The sequence below is a fragment of the Callithrix jacchus genome, chromosome 16, assembly GCF_049354715.1.
Source record: "Callithrix jacchus isolate 240 chromosome 16, calJac240_pri, whole genome shotgun sequence".
In the NCBI taxonomy this organism is placed as follows: domain Eukaryota; kingdom Metazoa; phylum Chordata; class Mammalia; order Primates; family Cebidae; genus Callithrix; species Callithrix jacchus.
Window position 1 is genome coordinate 79,488,768 of NC_133517.1, and position 22,607 is coordinate 79,511,374.

Here is a 22,607-nt window from a genome sequence, read left to right on the forward strand (position 1 = left end):
GGACATTGAAATGCTGCATCTGATTGGCTAACTTAGGGTCCGTTTATAGCCCTAAGGAGGCAAGGGGTGCAAGGGGAGAGAGAAACTGGCCTTTTTCTCCTTCCACAGTAGGAGGCAAACTATGCCTCTCTCAGACCTGACAATGTGAAATTCCTCAATCCTAAGAAAGGTGGATTGGTTACTGAGTATAACAGATGACTGTCATAACTTTGATGTTCGTGGAAAGCTCTTTATAAAAGTTTCTAAATGAAAATAAAACTTGACTACCAACAAACTCTGGTAACACAACTTGCCCCTCTGTTCTTTTGAGTGCTGACTTCTGATTGTTTCTCACCACATTGTCAACTTCTTGGGAAAGTAGCCCGTTTGTTTTAAAGCAAATTGCCAGGGATTTTTTTTCTTTTTTTTCCCCCACCTTAGACCTCAGGAGATAAAATTAATTGACCTCTTTAAATACATGGAGTTGCTCTTTTTCTTGTTTTTGAAGGGAGACACTTAGGAATTTCAGCAATTGGGGGTGTGAGTTCTAAGGGCGGGTGTGGTTTAGATAGCACACAGCAGTTTCAGGAAGACCCTGTTTTCCTTTCAAGCAAAAGCTGCCACCTCTGAACCGAAGTGGATTATTGCCTGCAGCAACAAATCCAGTTCTCAGTTGAAATCCTGCAGTTTTATGGGAATTTCAGTGAAACTTTTAAAGCTGTAATTTTTGTAACTGGAGTTAAAAAAAAAAAAGAAAAAAAGGAAGAAAACAAATCTGAATAAAGCAACATAATCCATTGCAGAGTCTGTACAGTTCTATTTCATCTATCATGAATGTTTTCCAGGCAGATGAAAAAATGTTTCTGAATGTTGAATATATGCAAACATTACAATCAAGGATAATTGTGTCTGTGTGCTTTGACTCTCATTTTGCTTTCTCTTCCTTCATCTTCTCCTGTACCCTATAGGAATGTGATCACAGACACAGAAGTAGAATTTGCATTTGTATAAATAATGCCCAAGCTGTTTGGAAAAAAGGCTCCCATATTGGGCACAAGGTTTAGAGATGGCATTTTCTGCCTCAAATCTTGGTTGGAGTTAGATCATGGAAATAATGCCTTTTATCTGTATGGACATGAGAGTTTACTCAGCCGCTTTCCGTCTGCCCTCCTCATTTGATCTACACTCTCTAACCTCATGAAGTTGGCTGAACTAGCGTTATTATTCTCATTTTGCCAATGAATGAATGAGGCTCAGAAGAAAGCATCTAGGTTAGAGATTTCTAGGTGATGTTTCTAATGTTTCCGTCTGTAAAATTGTTGTTGCTCTTATCAAGTATATGAGCTGGTTGCTGTTTTCTCTCTTTGGTGAGTGACAGGATTCCCTTTTATGTGTCTTGGGTCTGTCTCCTAGAGCCCTCATGAGACTTAATGAGGAGTATTTGTAAGGTGCTTGAAGATCCGCAGATAAAAGGAGCACCTGTTAGCCTTTATTATGAAAGTAGCGGGGCCTCTTGAAAAGCTGTGCCCTTGTTGTTAATGATGCTGGTTAGAGCAGTTGCAGGCGGGACTTTGCCCAAAGCCTTTATTAGTCATTACTCTCAGGAAATGCATCCCCACCAGGATGTTACTTTGTAAGCTGTAATGCATTTTTAAAACAGAGAAAGGAAAATAAAAACCACCTTTTTGATGTAAAACGTTAAAGGATGACCTGTTACTGTGATGGTATGTTTTACAAATTTGAAGATACAAACTGGTTCCAAAATGTACATCCTGTATGTTTAGGAAGGGATGGGGGGAGTCTTGTAGATCCGTGCTGGTGGTGGGGTCATGCTTGATGATGTGTTGGAGGAGCAAACTGGTGGTTCCCAAACACCAGTGGCTGTTCTGAAGCAGCCACTCCTGGTTTGTTGTTGTTGTTGTTTGTTTATTTATTTATTTTTCGAGGTGGAGTTTTGCTCTTGTTGTCCAGGCTGGAGTGCAATGGCGCAATCTCCGCTCACTGCAACCTCCGCCTCCCAGGTTCAAGCGATTCTCCTGCCTCAGTCTCCCAAGTAGCTAGGATTACAGGCATGCGCCACCACCGGCTAATTTCATATATTTAGTAGAGACGGGGTTTCACCATGTTGGCCAGGCTGGTCTCGAACTCCTGAGCTCAGGTGGTCCACCCAAAGTGCTAGGATTACAAGCGTGAGTCACTGCGGCTGGCCAGTAGCCACTTCTGTTATCCCAGCACAACTGTGGCTAAGTTATCTTCACAGGGATGGTCAGCTTCCTCCTCCCTCAAATAATCCTGAAGGTGATAATACTGACCTAATTGTCTAGGAATTTGGAAAGAGTAACTAATGAATGATTGTAAGGCATATTGGTTGTATAAAGGCATGCTTATAAACACTGACTGAAATAACTAATAAGAAAACAGCAGTCCCTCTTCCTTCCCAGGAGATTTTGCATAATGATTATTTTCTGTGGTGTTTTCTTTGTTAAATGAAAATGTTGCCCGTGCTTAAGAGCTAATGCAGGGAAAGAATACAGGAGGGATTTAGGAATATCTTATTTATTGGTACATAATTTTGCTGTTGAAGTCACATTACAGATGCTGTTAAAAAATGTAAAAATGGGGCCAGGCACGGTGGCTCACGCCTGTAAATCCTAGCACTTGGAGGCCAAGGCGGGTGCATCACCTGAGGTCAGGAGTTTAAGACTAGCCTGGCCAACATTTTGAAACCCCATCTCTACTAAAAATACAAAAATCAACCCAGTGTGGTGGCAAGGGCCTGTAATCCCAGCTACTCAGGAGGCTAAGGCAGGAGAATTGCCTGAACCTGGCAGGTGGAGGTTGCAATGAGCCGAGATTACACCACTGCACTCCACCTTGGACAACAGAGCAAGACTCTGCCTCAAAAAAAATTTTTTAAAATTGATTTTTCCCCTTTCTGTTCTCTCTCTCTCATTCATTGTTCTCTCTTTAACCTCGACCCTTGGTTCCTATTCTCCTTCTCATCAGCTCCACCGTATCAACTGTCAACATGATGTGGAGTGCTCTTGCTTCCTATTAAACCCAAGATAAAGAAATCAGGACTTAAAACTCTTCTTAACACATAGTAAATACATAAAACCTCCATTTACTGTTTGTAATATATTATCTGACCTTCTAAATAACATATAGTTGATTCATTTAATATAATCTGGAATTTAAACCAGGAATATTTATTTAATGGTTAGCTCTTGGTCAGGTACGGTAGCTCATGCCCGTAGTTGCAGCACTTTGGGAGGCTGAAGCAGAAGGATCACTTGCCCTTGCCCTGGAGTTAAGACCAGCTTGGGCAGCATGGCAAGATCCCATCTCTACAGATATTTTAAAACTCACCCTCCCAACTCTGGTCCCAGCTAATTGGGAGAGTGAGGTGGGATGATTGCTTGAGCCCAAGAGTTTGAAGCTGCAGTTAGCTGTACTCCAGCCTCAGCAACTGAACAAAACTTTGTCTCCAAAACAAAAACAAAAACTTAACTCTTAACTTAGATGCCGGCCAAGCGTGGTGGCTTATGCCTGTAATTCCTGTACTTTGGGAGGCCAAGGTAGGAGGATAGTTTGAGACCAGCCTGGCAACATAGGGAGACCCCATCTCTACCAAAAAAAAAAAAAAAAAGCCTGGTATGGAGATGCAATGCCTGTAGTCCCAGATACTCTGCAGGCTGATGTGGGAGGACTGCGTGAGCCCAGGGGTTTGAGGCAGCAGTGAGTGAGCTGTGATCACACCACCACTCCAGCCTGGGCAACAAAATGAGACCTTGTCTCCAAAGCAAAACACAAAAAAAAAAACAAACCTCAGATGTCTTTTTAATTAATTTTCACTTTGATGAGCATGAAAGTTAAGAAGAGTTCTCGTGTTTTACTATTTTTCTGTAAAGTTGCATTCCTTTTTTCTCCAAGGATGTGTTGAGGCCAAAACAAAGGTCTCCATAGTAGAGGTAAGCTGTATTGAATTCTGCTAACAGTAGATTTTTCTTCCCTCTCAGGAATCTTAGAGGGTTCACTTAGGGGAACTGATCCATGAATATTTCTCATATTCTCCTCCAACAGTGTGTCTAACGCATCACGTCAGTGGTTATTCACATTGTAATAAGACACCCACAAAATAGTGCCTTAAAATAACAACTTCTATAGTTCCTCAAGATCCAGTGCCTTGCCTGGGTTGTTCCACGTGGCATCTGCTGGGGTCATTCATGTGGCTGCATTCGGCTGGCGGCTCAGTAGGACACTCAGCTCACCTCCATGCAGCCTCTCACACTGGAAGCGGGCTCTGGACTTCCTTACAGTGTGGCAGCTGGGTCCCAAGAGGCAGATTCCTAAAGAGCAAAAGAAGTTTCAGACCACTTATGGGTCATGCCCAAACAGACAGTGTCACCTCTGCAGCATTCTGCTGATCAGAACAAGACACAAAGCCAGCCTAGATTTAAGAGGAGGCAAATAGACTTATTTCTTTTTTCTTTTCTTTTTTTTTTTTTTAGTGTTTTTTTGAGATGGAGTCTTGCTCTGTCACCTAGGCTGGAGTGCAGTGATGTGATCTTGGCTCACTGCAACCTCCGCCTCCTGGGTTCAAGTGATTCTCCTGCCTCAGGCTCCCAAGTAGCTGGGAATTATGGGTGTGTGCCACCACGCCTGGCTAATTTTTTGTATTTTTAGTAAAGATGGGGTTTCACCGTATTAGCCAGGATGGTCTCAATCTCCTGACCTCTTGATCTGCCTGCCTCAGCCTCCCAAAGTGCTGGGATTACAGGCATGAGACACTGTGCCCGGCCTAGACTTACTTGTAGAAGGAAGAAGCAGCGGATGCAATCAGAGAAGGGAGGAATTGATGAGTTCGTCTTGGGAGACTAGTACATGCATAATATCTGTGCAGCATGGTTGTTACTGTCTATATTGAGCCGTATTTCCAACTAGTGGCGATCTGTGGAGCTCCTTTGAAGGAGAATCTATAATATTCCTAATAGGAATAATAGGACCTGGCACTGTGTTGGGTGCAGGGCAGAAGCTCACTATTGTTGAATGAAAGAACATGCTGTGATATTCTAGAAAGTTGAATGTAATAGAAATCCTACTAAGTAACATTGTTGGGAAATAGGAAAGACCAGCTTCACATTCAATGTAGCGATGTCTCTTTTGTTACAGCATCTCATGCTGTTTAAAGCTGCATTACAGGAGGCTTTGAAGCTCAGCAAGGAAGCCATTTGGCAGATAGCAGTGCTAACTGGAGGCTTATCACTAGAAAAGGTACAGGACTCCCCACATTAGTGTTCATCGTGTCAGGATTTTTGTGCCAGGCACCTAACAGTATGCTGACCAAGTCTGGTTGTCTCTGTATTTCTGGAACCTAAGACCTACCGCCCAAGGTGCATGTTAGCCATTCAGTGAATGCCAGGTTAGTGAGTAGTGGTCAGCAGTGCCTGAATGAGTGACAAGCAGAAAAGGAATGTAGGTCCTGTGTACTAACAGCATCGCCTGCCAGGTACCTCTGGGATGGAACCTGTGATTGCTTGTCCAGATACACCTTCATCTGCTGTTCTCTCTTCTGTACAGCAGAGACCATTCTACTGACAGAAGAGGCGGTGTTACCATACACATCAGAAAGTGTGAATGTGCTAATCACACCAGGTCCAGCTAGAGCTTTGCATCTTTGAGGCTAAACCACTAGCTTAGTTAAATGAACCTTATATTGCACCTTAATACATTGGTGAGAATTTTATGAAAGCATATTATCAATGAAAATATTAAAAGAGCATACATGTATTAGGATGTATTAAGATGAAGGGTTTTTTTGTTTCGTTTTGTTTTGTTTGAGATGGCGTCTTACTCTGTCACCTAGGCTGGAGTCCAGTGGTGCAATCTTGGCTCGCTGCAACCTCCACCTCCCTGGTTCAAGTGATTCTCCTCCCTTAGCCTCTCAAGTAGTTGGGATTATAGGCACACACCATCACACCTGGCTAATTTTTGTATTTTAAGTAGAGACGAGATTACACCACGTTGGCCAGGTTAGTCTCGAACTCCTGACCTCAAGTGATCCACCCGCTTCAACCTCCCAAAGTGCCGAGATTACAGATGTGAGCCTCAGCACCCAGCCAGGATGAAGGTTTTTAAAAAGTCTATGGCTGTAAGAAGCTATTTATGAAAAGATCTTTACCTTGTGGTAGCTTACGAAAATCCTGTTTTTCATCTCCTTTAATTTTCTTTTTATCAGTATTATTACTGATACTACAATTTTGGTAAGACCCAGAGAGAAGAACTGATTGTGATAGGCTTTCTGGCTTACATTTCTTCTTATCTATTACCTTCTGAAGTAGCTATTTCTTAAACCGTATTGTTCAACTTTATTTTTTACTTTATTATTATTATTTTCTGAGACACAGTCTTACTCAATCACCTAGACTGGAATGCAGGGGCACTATCTCAGCTCACTGCAACCTCTGCCTTCCAGATTCAAGTGATTCTCCTGCCACCACAGGAGGAGGCCACCACACCCAGCTAATTTTCCTATTTTTAGTAGAGATGAGATTTCACCATGTTGGCCAGTCTCGAACTCCTCACTTCAGGTGATCTGCCCAACCTCAGCCCCACAACGTGCTGGGATTACAGGCGTGAGCCACTGCACCCATCCTTAAACAGTATTGTTAAACTTTAAATTGAAATCTGAACTCTTTGTTAAACTGCCTTTTCCAACTTTAATTCCCAGTTGTTTTTAATACCTTTCTATTATACTGTCTCATGTATATGTTGCTATTTTCAAAACTCAGTTGCAGAACAAGAACAGGCCTATATCCTGAGAACTATAAATCTCTTGCAGAAGGAGCAGGCCTTGCTGGGTTTTCTGGGTAATGGATGTGACTGTGTGTGGGTGCACACACCTGTGTGTGTCTGCGTGGCGCTCTGGGCCCTGGAGACTGGTATCAGAATTGCTCTGACCTAAAAATGTACTCTAGATTTTAACATACCTCCAGCAGAAGAGAGGAGGAAACATTTGCAGCATGGAATTATCGGTCCCATTACCACCCAGGTGTCAAGGAAATGAAGCTTTTCTATTACAAGATTGCAGTAAATCACACAAGAGGATGGCAGCTTCGTTAACATGGGTAAAGTTACCATAATTTATGTATAAATAACTTTTCTATGTCAAGACATAGTATCATTCAGTCCCAACAGAATAGCGTTTTTTCTAAGAAAAAAAAAAAAAAGGGAAATGTCAAAAAATCAGTTTCTATCAAAGAAATCCACAAAAGACAATGCTTTCCTCTGATAAACCTGACATTGACAAAGCCCACAGCACCTCTGCTTTATAGCTTTCAATTTTTATATCCAGCCAAAACAAAATATTTCAAACTTTATCACAAAAAGTGACTTTTGTTTTGTTTCGTTTTCTGAGACAGAAATTTCGCTCTGTTGCCCATGATGGAGCGCAGTGGCGCAATCTCGGTTTACTGCAGCCTCTGCCTCATGAGTTCAAGAGAGTCTCATGCCTCAGCCCCCTGAGTAGCTGGGACCACAGGCACATGCCATCATGCCCACCTCATTTTCTGTTTTCTTAGTAGACATAGAGGTTTGCTGTGATGGGCAGGCTGGTCTCGAACTCCTGACCTCAGGCAATCTACCCACCTCGGTCTCCCAAAGTGCTGGGATTACAGGAGTGAGCCACCACTCCCAACCTCAGATAGTTATTTGATGCATTGTTTATTTGGTTGTTGAAAGAAATATTTTGATTTTTTTTATAAGAATGAAAAATTTCAAATAACCTAAATTTCTATCAGTAGGAGATTGATTAAAAGCCTTGTGGTTCATCTGTATGGTAGAATATTAGGCAGGATTCTAGAAGAATGAGGGAGATCTAAATAAATGCCTGTTTGTTTAGTTATATAAAAACGGTTCGTATCTATTAAGCAAAAACAAATTTGAACATTATTTTTAGAATTATTCCATTCAAACAATATCAGTAGAAGAGGACTGATCATCTTGTAATAATTAGTCAGCATAATAAAACCATGTTGAAATAGTCTCAGTTTCTTAATGGAAGATCCCTGTATGGGCCATAAATTTCTAGGACACAGTGTATAAATTATAGTTCAAAGCAAAGAAATTATACCCCCTACCCCACCCTTAGAAGATAATTAGGATATGCTGACTGTTCTGTGTCCTTAGGCTGGAAGTCCATTCCCAGCTTTAATATTGGCACAGCTTTGGTATAGAAGAACTTTAGAATCATAGTCTACAGACCAAGATTAAGCCTGAGGTGGGCAAACTGCCTAATCTCTCCCATCTCAGCTTTATTTAACCCCTGAGTCTTAAATTCCTCCCTGGAAAAAAAATGGACTGAATTTTTCATTCTTCCAGTATTGTTGTGAAAAGCAAATGAGATAATGTTTATGGAATTACCTTGTGAATTACAATATATTCTATCCATATTCCTTATTGATTGATGAAATAATCCAAAGAGTTATTCTTACCACTGCCTACTTCCCTCCCAGAGTAAGATGCTGAGAATCACAGGCCACCTGATTCCCTCTTTGCTGAGGATGACATTTGTGGCATGAATCGTGGAGATGGAAAGCAGCTCAGGCTCAGATGAGGTTAGCGCCTCCTTGGCATCCTCTGGAAAAGAGGTTGTGCTGGGTAAAGAGAGTCTCCACTTTTGATTTTATACTGAACTCATGACCATAGGAAAGAAGAGTCTCCACAAGGTTTAAAAAGGGGAGATTTTGCCCAAGCCCTTGGAACAGTTGAAGTGTCTGAAAAAGAGAGATGCCCTGGCTGCCACTAGATACTGCAGCCCGGAGACTGGAGATGAGCTGAAGAAGTAGTTGCTGAGGCATTTTCTGTGGTTTAGTGTTAATTTCTTGTGAAAGAGACAAGCAAGCAAGGGGGACCAGGACTCTGGCATGGGTTGTGTTCTCTTGGACTGTCTGACACTTTTTTCTTTTTTCTTTTTTTGAGACAGGGTCTTGCTCTGTCACCAGGTGCCGGGCTGGAGTGCAGTGGCGTAATCTCTGCTCACTGTGACCTCCGCCTCCTGGGTTCAAGCAATTCTCCTGCCTCAGCCTCCCAAGTAGCTAGGACCACAGGCACGCGCCACCACACCCAGCTAATTTTTGTCTGTTTTAGTAGAGACAGGGTTTCCCCATGGTCTTGATCTCTTGACCTCATGATCCGCCCACCTCGGCCTTTCAAAGTGCTGGAATTACAGGTGTGAGCCACTGCACCTGAGCTGACACCTTTTTTTAAAAATGGAGTTTCATTCTGTCACTCAGGCTGGGGGGCAGTGAAACAATCTTGGCTCACTGCAACCTTCACCTCCTGGGTTCAAGTGATTCTCCTGCCTCAGCCTCCGAAGTAGCTGAGATTACAGGTGCCTGCCACCACACCTAGCTAATTTTGTATTATTATTATCATCATTATTTATTTATTTATTTTCTAATTTTTTTTTTTTTTTTTAACTTTAGGTGCATACTATATCTGGGCATTTCTCCCCATGTTATCCCTCTCCTCCCTCCCCACCCCCACTGTCTCTCCCCTACCCCCCCAACTGTCTCCAGTGTGTGATGCTCCTCTCCCTGAGTCCACATGGTCTTGTTGTTCAACACCCACCTCTGAGTGAGAACATAGTGTTTGGCTTTATGTTCTTGTGTCAGTTTGCTGAGAATGATGGTTACCAGATTCATCCAAGTCCCTACAAAGGACACGAACTCATCATTTTTTATGGCTGCATAGTATTCCATGGTGTGTATGTACCACATTTTCTTTGTCCAGTCTATCATTGATGGGCATTTGAGTTTATTATTATTATTTTGAGACAGAGTTTTGCTCTCTTGCCCAGGCTGGAGTGCAGTGGTAGGTTCTTGTCACTGTATCCTCTGCCTCCTGGGTTCAAGCGATTCTCCTGCCTCAGCTTCCTGAGTAGCTGGGACAGGCACATGCTACCACGCCCAGCTAATTTTTGTATGTTTAGTAGAGACAGGGTTTAGCCATATTGGCCAGGATGATCTCACTCTCTTGACCTCGTGATCCACCCACCTTGGCCTCTCAATGTGCTGGGATTACAGGCACGCGCCACCACACCAAGCTAACTTTTGTATTTTTATTAGAGATGGGGTTTTTACATGTTAGCTAGGCTAGTCTTGAACTCCCGACCTTCAGCAATCCACCCATCTCGGCCCCCAAATTGCTGGGATTACAAGCATGAGCCACTGCGCCCGTCCACCTTTTAACAAATGCTCAGTTGTCCCATTGTTAGCTCTGTCACATACATTTATTCTTGTCTTCTTTACTTCTTATGCAGCAATTACCTGGAACCTAGCTCATGGTTTCCACAATAGCCTGTCCATTGTGATGAGAAATAATTCATAAGTTGTGAGAAGAAATTTTTCTTCAGATTGCTCTTGACTTTGGAATATTATATGTATATGCTTTTTGGTGGTCATGCTGTAAAATCATAGATGATTCACGATGAGGGGGTCAGGATCCAGTCTAGCCAGAATAAACTTATCACACTTTGTGGCTCCTCCTTGGCCTCTGCCACTCAGTGCTCTGAGAGTGTTGATGTGGTGCAGGAAACTGAATGAACACTGGCCCTTAAATTAGGAAGCCTGCATCCCAGACTCAGCTTGATCTTTTGTAAGCCTGCAATCTTCTCTCCAATAAACAAGACCACTGAAATTAATTATTTTCAAGGTCTCTTCTAGTTCTGAAGGGAGGTAATTATTTTTTAAATATAAATTTGGTACCTACCCATTGTAATAAATAATCAAAGGAATAAGGAAAGGGATAAAGTAAAAAGTAGAAGTTCTCCTACCTGCCCCTTAGGTCCTAAAATGTAAAATTGTGAAGGGTAAATCTCAGGGCTTGAAAATTGTTGAGGCAATCTGTCATGATGGCAAGATCTAGCCCTGTTTGGTTTTCTAAGCAGTATTCTCTAGTGTACTCTGCTGTAGGACAGAACTATTTGCAGGGAAGGGATGTTAGTTTGGGTCTCTGTCTCCCTCTTGCAGTATGGTGCCATGGTTGACCTTGGAGCTATCATGCCTCGTTTCTAACAACTTGTCTTCAGTAGTGTTTTTTCTTCTTCAGGTGCCTAAAAGTTTGCTCTCTTATCTTCTCTCTTTTTTTCTACTCTTCCTCTTCTTCCTTTTCCTCCTTCTCTTCTTTTTCTCTCTTTTCCTGCATTTCTGCAGAGATATCCTAAAAATAACTAAACATAGCTCCCCGTGAGAAAGAAGATTCATATTGCAGATTGTGTCAGTGTTCTTAAAAAATAAAATAATTCTGTTGGTAAAAATCAACAAATATTTACTGAGTGCTTGCTCTGTAGAAGGCATCAAGCTGACTACTAGAATAAAATATCATAATGTGACATTGAAATAATATATGCAGCAGGCCAGCTCAGTTCAAAGTGAAGGATGAGGGAGAGTTCTGTGTATCCTGGAACCTGGCGCTTTTTGCTGAGCTCAGAGGGACCCAGGTGTTGAAGAGAAAGCTTTTTCCAAGCTCCCAGAATAAGTGTATGAGAAATGTAAAATTTGGGTCCACTGTTGGCCTTCTCTCCAAGACCAGTCCCAAAGGGTTCCCCATTTGCCCTGAGCTCTGACTTGGTTTCCCTTGGTGACCATGGCAGCTCTTTGAGCTGGAGTGGACTGTGATGTTGGTTGCAGACTTCTATCTCTTCTATCAGCTTCATTGATGGGATTTAGACTCAATTGCTCATTGGATAGGGAATTTGAACAGGCCATTCAGAATGAGGGAGTTTCATCTTTTGGGTTATTGTGGTGGGAGTAATGACTTATCAGAACCTCTGCGTTTTGTGGTGATTAGAGGAACATGCTTCCTGCTACCCCATAGTATACCAGGAGACAGGCGGCCTCTCCTTGTGCTAAGGTTTATTTGGAGCTCATCTGTATTTATAATCCTTTCCTGCCCTTGGCTTAATTACACAACGGGGGAAATTTAATTATAAAATAACTTATTTGATAACACTCAAGAACTTGCTGTGTGCCAGGCAGTGGGCTAAACACTCACTGGCACCTGAGGCAGGTGCTATTGTGATGTCCCTTTCCAGCTGAGGCTGCTGAAGGTTGGAGAGCACCTGTGATTGCCAGGGTGACTTCGCCAATGAGTCTTGCAGTCGGAAATTGGCCTTGGACAGCTTGACTCTAGAGTTTCCACCCTTCACCTTGATCCTTCTGGCATCATCCGTCTCTGCAGCTCCACATCTAACAGATTTAGGCCTCATGGGCCTGGCTGTGGTTACATTGCATGTACCAGTGGCAACAAGCAGCAAAGCTATTTTTCAGACACACGCAGAGCATTAGTTGACTGTATTGTTTCAGTAGTTCAGGGTCATGCAGATCCTGACACGATCGTGTGGAGAGAGTTCTCAAAGTTGAGTCAAAGCATTTGGTCCTATGCTAGGCTTTTCTAAGCTTCGGTTAACTCATATGTGAAATGAGGACATTGACACTTGGTGCTTAAATTGTATAACATCTGAAGCAGAGACAGGCTCACGTATAATTGATTCTCTGTTCATTTAATTTCCTTTCCCTTTTCCCAGTTGACTCTTCTTCCTACCTCCTCCTATTTCCTGATTTTCTTTCTCACTGTCACAGTAATTCAGTGTATCTGATCCCAGGCTGTAGTTCCAAGAAGAATAAAGCAAAACTAGATGTGTTTTTGGCAATCTCAAGCTCTCAGGGCGAGCTTTTGTTTTGTCTGTAAGCTGTGATTGGATCCCATACCGGCTGGACCATCTTTCCTGGAGTGGTGGAGAGGAAGGAGTGCCCAGCCAGGACACAGATGTGTCAGTATCTGTAAAGTGACCTACGAGTGGAAAACACTCTTGCTCTGATTTTCCTTTCTCCTGGGAGCCTGCCTTCTTCATCAGCAGCCCAGTCTGACCTCCTGTGCCCTTACGTGTGTGGTTTAACTGGAGCTTGTGAAAATGATGACTAGTCTATTGTGCATCTGGCTGAGGCATTTAATCCACTGTGGAGACACCCTTATTAGAGGAAATGGAATGCAAGTTATGCTTATCATGGAGAGAGCGTATTAGGGCCCATTCTGGACATCTTGTAAAAGAATCAATGCCGGGTGCAGTTACTTATGCCTGTAATTCCAACACTTTGGAAGGCTGACACGGGTGGAGCACTTGGGGTCAGGAGTTCGAGGCCAGCTTGGCCAACATGGTGAAACCCTGTCTCTATTGCATAAAAAAATTAGCTGGGCATTGCTGTGTACAACTGTAGCCCCAACTACTTGGGAGGCTGAGGCAGGAGAATCACTTGAACCTGGGATGCAGAGGTTGCAGTGATCTGAGATCACACCACTGCACTCCTGCATGGGTGACAGAATGAGACTCTATCTCAAACAAACAAACAAACAAACAAAAAACCGAATGAATGGATTTACAACCTTTTCTGCAGCAGAATTTCCAGGAAATGAACTGGGAAATGGTGGCAATGAATGATGACAATGAATGAACGAATTAATGATGGCAAATGCATGTAGCATCCAACTGTAATTTTGTTGGAAAATCAGAAATAAAAATATGCTTTTAAGAGGCATAAATCACCAGCAATTATATGACTTCGAATCAGTCTTTCATTTTTTAAATTTTGAAATAACTTTATACATATAGAAAAGTTGCAAAAATAGTACAGAGAGTTCTCTGATGCCCTTCACTCAGCTTCCCCTACAGTTAACATTACTATATAACCATAGTATGATTATTCAAACTAAGACATTAGCCTTGGTAGAATACTATTGATTAAGCTACAGTCTTTATTGAGACTCCACCAGCTGTTTTACTACTCTTCTGTTCCAGGATCTACCTCAGGATCCCACATTGCATTTCCTCTTCATGTCTCCTTAGTATGCACCAATTTTTGACAGTCTTCAGTCTTTCCTTAGCTCATGATATTGACACTGAATACTAATTTTGATGCTCTGTTCAGTTCTTATATTTGTTTTATAGTCATTATTACTATACTATAGTTAATTTTTTTTTTTTTTTTTTTTTTTTTTTTTTTTTTTGAGACAGAATCTTGCTCTGTCACCCAGGCTAGAGTGCAGTGGTACAATTTCAGCTCACTACAGCCTCTGCTTCCTGGGTTCAAGTGATTCCCACGCCTCAGCCTCCCGAGTAGCTGGGAATATAGGTGCGCACCACCCTGCCCAGCTATTTTTATTTATTTATTTTTATTTTATTTTATTTTTTGAGATGGAATTTTGCTCTTGCTCTTGTTGCCAAGGCTAGAGTGCAATGGCACAATCTCGGCTCATCGCAGCCTCTGCCTCCTGGGTTCAAGCGATTCTTCTGCCTCTGCCTCCAGAGTAGATGGGATTACAGTCATGTGCCACTACGCCCAGCTAATTTTGTATTTTTAGTAGAGACAGGGTTTTTACATGCTGGTCAGGCTAGTCTTGAACTCCTGACCTCAGATGATCCACTAACCTTGGCCTCCTAAAGTGCTGGGATTACAGGTATGAGCCACTGCACCCAGCCTTTTATGTTTTCAGTAGAGTCAGGGTTTCACCATGTTGTCCAGGCTGGTCTTGAACACCTGACCTCAGGTGATCCACCTGCTTCAGCCTTCCAAAGTGTGGGATTGCAGGCATCAGCCAGTGCCCGGCCTGTAGTAACATTTTTTCACTTAGCCTCCCATCATAAGAAATTTTTAATGTATGCTATATGAAATGGCTGGAATTTTAGTCTGCAGTAAATTTCAGGGTTTGGTTAAAAAGCCTTCATTAAAATCTTCAAAATGTTCCCATCACACTTGAAATTAAATCCATTCATCTCATCTTGTGTGGTCTACAAGACCTTTGGAGATCCAGGCTTAGTCTGACCCTGCCCTGCCACCACTGTCTTCACCATTTTCTATTTCTCTTGTTATCGGCTGGGTATTTGCTAGCCACACTGATTTGTTTTCTTCATTACTTCTTGCTTGCGTCTTGTCTTACTCTCTTAATAGAATGTGAGCTCCATGAGAGCAGGAACCTCCTCTTGCTCATAGTTGCATCCCAAAGGCCCAGAACCATGCCTTACCCCAGAGAAGTAGCTCAATAATTATGTGTTGACTGAGTGAGTACTATTTTCTGAGAAAGCCTGTTAGAGAGAGAAAGGAAAGCTTCCTTTACCTTTCTTCTTCTAAAGCATTTGAGAAGAAATCTGTCCTGCGACACCGACTCAACAAGAATTTATTGGAGGTGCCTTTGGGGCTTGGCATCATAATAGCTCTTTTGTTAGTTATCCTCCCTCCTTTTTTCTCTTTCTAACTTTGTGTTAGGCTGTTCTTGTACTGCTATAAAGAAATACCCTAGACTGGATAATTCATAAGAAAAGAGGTTTAATTGGATTATGGTTCTGCAGGCTGTACAGGAAGCATAGCACTGGCATCTGCTTCTGAGGAGGCCTCAGGAAGCTTCCAATCATGGTTGAAGACTAAGGGGGAGCAGGCATGTCACAGGACAAAAGCAGGGGCAAGAGGGATAGAGTGGTGCAGGAGATGGTGCCACATACTCTTTTTTGTTTTGAGAAGGAGTTTCCCTCTTGTTGCTCAGGCTGGAGTGCAATGGTGAGATCTCAGCTCACTGTAACCTCCACCTCCCAGGTTAAAATGATTCTCCTGCCTCAGCCTCCTGAGTAGCTGGGACTACAGGTGCTTGCTACCACACCTGGCTAACTTTTTGTATTTTAGTAGAGACAGGGATTCACTATATTGGCCAGGATGGTCTTGATACCACGATCCTCCTGTCTCAGCCTCCCAAAGTGTTGGGATTACAGGAGTGAGCCACCATGCCCAGCCCACATGCCCTTTAATGTACAGATCTTACAAAACCTCACTCACTTTCATGAGGACAGCACAATGGGATGGAGCTAAAAATTCACGAGAAATCTGCCCCCATAATCCAGTCACCTTTCCTCAGACCCCACTTCCAACATTGGGGATTGCAATTCAACATGAGTTTAGAGGGGACACATAGCCATCTATATCAAATATGAGTAGTATAAGGGACAGGTAGCAAAAAAAGGTTGAGTGTTTCAAAGGCATCTAAATTAATTTCAGCTCTGCCACTAAGCCTTTAGTGTGTCTTGTTCATTGAGAAATTCTCCCCTAACTTTCTCTTAAAGGTGTTATGGTAGGACACCTCTTGGCCAAAAGTTTGGGATGGAATTAGAGTCTTTTTTTTTTTTTTTTTTTAAGATGGATCTTGCTCTGTCACCCAAGCTAGAGTGCAGTGGTGCGATCTCAGCTCCCTGCAACCTCCTCCTCCCAGGTTCGAGTGATTCTCCTGCCTCAGCCTCCTGAGTAGCTGTAATTACAGGCGCTCGCCACCGTGCCTGGCTAAGTTTCTTTAAAAGATAAATAAAATGCCATGGTTTAAACACATTTCTAGTAGTTTCGACAGGCCCATTATTAGTCCATTGTCATAGGAAGGGCAATTGAGGGACAGTCAAAGGGCTTTTACCAGCAGATTAAAAGAAAGGAAGAAGGGCTCCTGAGGACCCACCAACAAGAAGTATCAGGCAGCGAGTTTCCTTTTAGGCATGTGCCCCATCCCAGGCAATACTTCGTATTGTTAGATTTGGATGACAGCCTGTTATATCTGAGACTTGGTCAGGCTTTTATTGTTTGATATATTTTTTATGAATTTTACTTAGCCTACTCGTTTGGCATGATTTCCTGAAGCTGCTATAGATAATCTAACCTGGTGTCATGGCTAAAAAAGAACATGTACATAGTAATTGTAACCCGTTCTAAACCAAGAGTAAGACATTGAGAAATGCCAATCAGGCCATTCAGTTGCAATTGGAAATTTAAAACTATCCTTTTCATTTACAAGAAAGAAAATTCACTTCTAGTATGTTACCTTTATCATCATATTAGGCCACATTGTAGATGAGAACACTGGAGTTTAAAGAGATCAGATAGTAGATAATGAAAGAAGAGCCAACATCTTTAAAAACTATAAATGTATGTGATCCTGTTTGTCGACCATTAGGGTTTATATTAGGTTGATTTCGTGAACTGTGTGAATAATTAATAAATTCAAAAAATACATATTTTTTGTTCCCATGCTTTATATTTATTTCAAGTTTATAGTACAGCCAAATTTAAGCTGAGCAAGGGTTCCTTGAGAAAGAGGGCCAGATATGGATCTGAAAGCTGGGAATTACCTGCTCCTCTTTCTGTCATCAACTTAATTATTTGTAATTTGGGCTAATTACTATTTCTTTAGGCCACTATATTCTTTACTCAACTAGTTTTAAGTTGTTATTTGTTTTGTTTTCTCGCTCTGTTGCCCAGGCTGGAGTGCAGTGACACGATCTTGGCTCACTGCAACCGCCACTTCCCAGATTCAAGCAATTCTCCTGCCTCAGCCTCCTGAGTAGCTAGGACTACAGGTATGCACCACCGTGCCCAGCTAATTTTTGCATTTTTAGTAGAGATGGGGTTTCACCATGTTGAGCAGGCTGATCTTGAACTCCTGACTTCAGATGATCTGCCTGCCTTGGCCTCCCAAAGTGCTAGGATTACAGGCATGAGCCACTGGGCCTAGCAGTTCTGTTTTTATTATTGTCCGACTCTATTGTAAAATGAGTTTTTAAGAGACTGGTTTGTAGGAGATACAGAATAGTTTTAAGTTTATTTATTCTTTGTAAATCCAGTTTTGGAAAACAGTTCTTTCAAGGGAACATATATCATCCCCCTTAATCTTGTATTCCTGATAGCATTTATTTGCTTAAAGAGTTTTTTTCCAGCATGTAGTATTTATGCTCATTTTTGGATACCAAATAAATATTCACTAAATTAGTAAAACTTTAATGTTTGGCTAAAATGAGACAGAAAGCTGTTTCTTTAAACTTTAGATCCTATTTAAGAAATAGAAATAACCTACGTTTTTGATTGCCCTTTGATTTCACCAGTGATGGAGAAGTAGGTATTTAGCTTTTTCAAAAATGTTGCAGAGCTGATGTCATCTTACTGTTCAAGTGTAAAAACCTACATGTGGCAGGTGTATTTTATAGGCTTATAAATACCTGAACTTGCTCACAGGCTGATACTGGACTTTATAGGTTGCTTTAAAAAGTGAGAGCTTCCTACTAGTAGATGAATACTTACCCATTAATTTTTTTTTAAAAATGTGAATTTAATCAGGAAGACCTAGAATAGATTCTTACCAAGTTCAATGTGGTATGACAGTGAACCTCACAGCATAATTTATGAATTCATATATAATATGGCAGAACTGATGGCTACTATAAACAGCAAAGTGAGAGCATATTCCTAATTCAGACCATCTCATTTTACACTTTTAATAATTAATGGAGCTTTTTATTTTTAAGTGTCACTACTGAAAGTGCTAACATGCTCAGCAGTAAGCAGGTGATTTCAGAATGTTATTTTAAGGTGATAGGGTTCCCACTGACAACAAAAGTCAAAGGATGGACAGGAAGCACACTTCCTATTAGAAAGGGGAAGCGTCATGATGAAACAGAGACTTTGTGGATGGTTCTCTCCAACCCTTTGTGCAAGGCTGTGTTGCTAGATACCTAGAGAAAATGTTTCACAGTGTTTGAAAGCTCAGAAAAGTAAGGGTGAGGGTGAAGAGAAGTATGTTGATAGGGGAAATTGCTAAACTCTTAGATGGACTGATTGCATTAGTTATTAAAAGACTAACAATTCATTTTCACTTTTTTTATGTTTGTAGAAGCATCTGGATATTGGTAGACCTTGCAGAGGCAGCTTTGTTGTTTGATCTGAGAATTGTTTGGGGGATAGAGAAGAGGAAGAAGGGATTCTTTAAGGAATGCTACCTCCTTTACAGATCATTCAGGGCTGTTTGTGAAGGAATGTGCATGGTCAGCCACGATCTGGGACATCTTAATACTGTGGGGTGAGGGAGGTGTGCTACAGCAAGCCGTTCCTTTTTCTTCTTTGCTTTCTGTGCTTGGAATTCTGATTTTCCAAATGTTGAATAATAGCCATTCCGAATTAGTCAAGCAATATTGGATGGGGTTTGTGGGATAGAGTAAAACCTGTATGACAAGACCTCTGCCTTCTGCTCTGAGATCTGACACCTGATCAGGCCACCGTCATTCGGCAGCACATATACTAAAATTGGAACGATACAGAGGAGATTATCATGGCACCTGCGCAAGGATGACATACAGATTCGTGAAGCGTTCCATATTTTTAAAAGGAATTTGAAGTGATAAAAACGTTCTAAAAAAAAAATAGATGTAAACCACACACCGTTCTTTCCCAAGGAGACAAGTGCTTTCCCTGTAAGACATTTTTAATTCATGAATTTTTCAAGTACCCGTTATGTACATCATCTTTTGGTTTTGAGGTATACTAGTTGTGTGTTAGAAGTTTAACATACAAGGTATGAATTCTGTGCTTTAAGGAATTTTGCAGGAAACATTGCATGTGTTAAGACAGATTTTGGATATATTTTCTGAGGTCATAAGGTATAAGAGAGCTGTCATAGTTGGAGGATATTTATTCCTGGGAATGACATAGATTTCAGCTGATGGCAACTTTGATTGGTAGTGGCTTCCTGGAGTGCTGTGTTAGAAGATTCTAAGCGCTCCTAAATTCAGTGGGAAATAAATCTATTACATTAGTCTGTCACAGGTATCAGTCTTACTATTATTGCTATTCCTGGTTTGTCTATTCTTCTTACATGAAACTAGTTGAGTAGAGACTTAGCATAGCTAGTATTTAGATGAGTTCTAAATTTGTGTTCCAAGAATTAAATCAATCAAAATTAAATCTGAGCACTTGCCTTGTAAGAGATGCTGTGAAAGTAACACATTTTCAAAGTTAAATGGAAGCGTTAAATGGAATAAGACCTCGAATGGTGAGAACTGGTCAAACAACTGCTCTAAGAATTACGAGGGAGACAATACCATGCCAAGAGTCTTGCAGATCAGAGATACTAAACAATGATGAGGCAGAGTTGGTTTTATGTAAGCAAAAGCAAATAGCAGGAAGTGTAGCCTTTTTTAATAAATCTCAGTACCACAGCCTGTTGGGAAAGATTATTTGTGATTTGGAGAAATGGGAGCCACCAGCAAGTGGTGGTGGGCTTGGAAGTGATGAATTTTTTTCATGGTCTTTTTCTTCTGACTCTGTTTGAGATTATAGGTCCCTAGAAGGTAAAAATCTGCCTTTTCATTCTACAAAGTTTGTTGTTGTTGTTTTGTTTTGTTTTTTTTTGAGATGGAGTCTTGCTCTATTGCCAGGCTGGAGTGCAGTGGCACAATCTTGGCTCACTACAACCTCTGCCTCCCCATTCCACAAAGTTTTATCCAGCTGCTCCTCATGTGCCAGGCACCATATTAAGATGACAGGACTTGGTTTGGACTCTGTCTTGATGATTCTTCAGAGCAGAGCAGGAATAGGGAAGGGAAGACGGGAATAATATTTGTTGGTACCTACGTGCCTCTTAAAGAAGTTACTCTTAACTCCATTATACAGAAGAGAAAAACCAAGGCTCAGAAATGTCAGTTTGCCCATGGTAAGCCAACAGAGCTAGATTTGAATCTAGGTCTCTCCCACTTGGAATTCTAGCTTCTTTTCACCAGAGTTCCTATAAGTACACTTTGATCAACTGGTGTATTTATAGGCCTTTTTTATTTAATTTTTTTTTCTTTGCTCAGAGCCAGAAATGGAATGTTCTTTTAGTTCTTTTTTGAAAGATACATTTAAAGTCAGCTTTTTTAATTGAAGCATAATGTATATCCAAAAAAAGTCCACAAATCTTAAATGTCCAGCTTGACCAGTTTCCACAAAGTGAACACATCTTTTGTTACCACTTCCTAGAGTAGAAGCTAAACACAGGATACTTTTTTTTCCTTCACACTTCTTTTTTTCCTATTTCTCTCTCCTTTCTCTTTCTCTCCTATTTCCCTCTCTCCCACCTTCTCCATACCACCCCATTTTTTCTAGCTGAAGCATTCTTTTGGACTTCTTGATCACAGAATTTAGTCCCAAGGATTTTTATGAAGCCACCTGGTGTTGGGAAGGTGGGTCATACTCTGAGGTGCCCCTCTTGTGGGATGTACTTGAGTTATAAGAGAGTAAATGTGCCTCGAGTGGTGGCTCAGGCCTGTAATCCCAGCACTTTGGGAGGCCAAGGTGGGCAGATCACAAGGTCAGGAGTTCGAGACCAACCTGGCCAACATGGTGAAACCCCATCTCTACTAAAAATACAGAAAAAATTAGCGGAGCATGGTGGCATGCGCCTGTAATCCCAGTTATTCAGGACGAAGCTGAGGCAGGATAATCACTTGAACCTGGGAGGCTGAGGTTGCAGTGAGTGGAGATCACATCATTGCACTCCAGCCTGGGTGACAGAAGGAAACTCCTTCTGAAAAAGAAAAAAAAAAGTAAATGTAAGAGTGACATGAATCATGAGTGTTGATTTAATTCTATATTAAGTAACATTCCAACATTTATTATATAACGAGAATGTACCAGCTTCTATGACATTTTAAAGAATATACCCATTTCAAGCTTCACAAATATTCCCATTTTACACATAAAGCAATGGGTATGTTTATGGGTTAAAGTGACTTACCTAAAGTAATATACAGTCTAGTAAATGGTAGCCTTCCTTATACTCATCCACTTTTCCTTAAAATACATCATAGCTGCCTGCTTTTACCTTCATTCTTCGTTAAACATAAGGTTGCATGCTTAAAAATAAAACTAAATTAACTGAGAAGGACATAGGCACACCAGGTTTGTTATAGGAACTGCTTTTTTCTTCCCTTTCTTTTTTAGAAAAAGAACTTGGATTCCAGATAATTGTAGTCCTGGAAATAGGACAAAGTTTCATATTTGAGAAGTTATTCTCACGTTCCCAGTTATCCTTAAGAGCTGGTCTTTGCAGCCATGTTTAGTATCACTTAGTTTGAAGCTGTTGCAACTGATTTTCTTAGCAGAACCAGAAGTTCTTGAAGAGACACTGAACAATAAGTCACATTCTTTATGTTCTAGTTAACTACAGACAAATTTTAAGAACTTCACATCAGTTACTGTCCCTTGAGTAACCCATGCCCATGTTTCTTAGAAATGCTTTATGTCCTTTCTTTTTTTTTTTTTTTTTTTTGAGACAGAGTCTTGCACTGTTGGCTGGGCTACAGTGTAGTTGCGTGACTTTGGCTCACTGCACCCACTGCCTCCCGGGTTCAAGCGATTCTCCTTGCCTCAGGCTGGGATTCTGGATGCACTCTACCACACCCATCTATTTTTTTGTAGTTTTAGTAGAGATGAGGTTTCACTGTGTTGGCCAGGCTGGTCTCGAACTCCTGACCTCATGAGCTGCCTGCCTCGGCCTCCCAAAGTGCTGGGATTACAGGCATGAGCCACCGTGCTGGCCCTAAGCCACCGTGCTCAGCCCTACTTTACATACTCTTTGAGAACTGATACAAATGAAGTTCAAGAGAAGTACATCTAAGAATTTTACTGTTTCCAGCTTCTGCCATTAGAACAACTGTTACAGTTTGAAATTTTTGGCTGAAGGCCTACTTCATTATTTTTAGTTCTTTCTCATGCTTTTGCAAGCCCAAGAACACTAAC

At 41.4% G+C, this 22,607-nt stretch overlaps 1 protein-coding gene and 1 non-coding gene across 2 annotated transcripts in view; both read left to right on the forward strand.

Annotated features, from left to right (window-relative positions):
• Window positions 1-22,607, forward strand: part of EXT1 (exostosin glycosyltransferase 1) — a 309,139-nt gene that overhangs the window by 182,887 nt on the left and 103,645 nt on the right. The window lies entirely within an intron of this gene.
• LOC118148651 (U6 spliceosomal RNA) lies at window positions 19,111-19,213 on the forward strand. Its single transcript, XR_004735572.1, has one exon. It is a non-coding gene; the product is annotated as a U6 spliceosomal RNA (small nuclear RNA).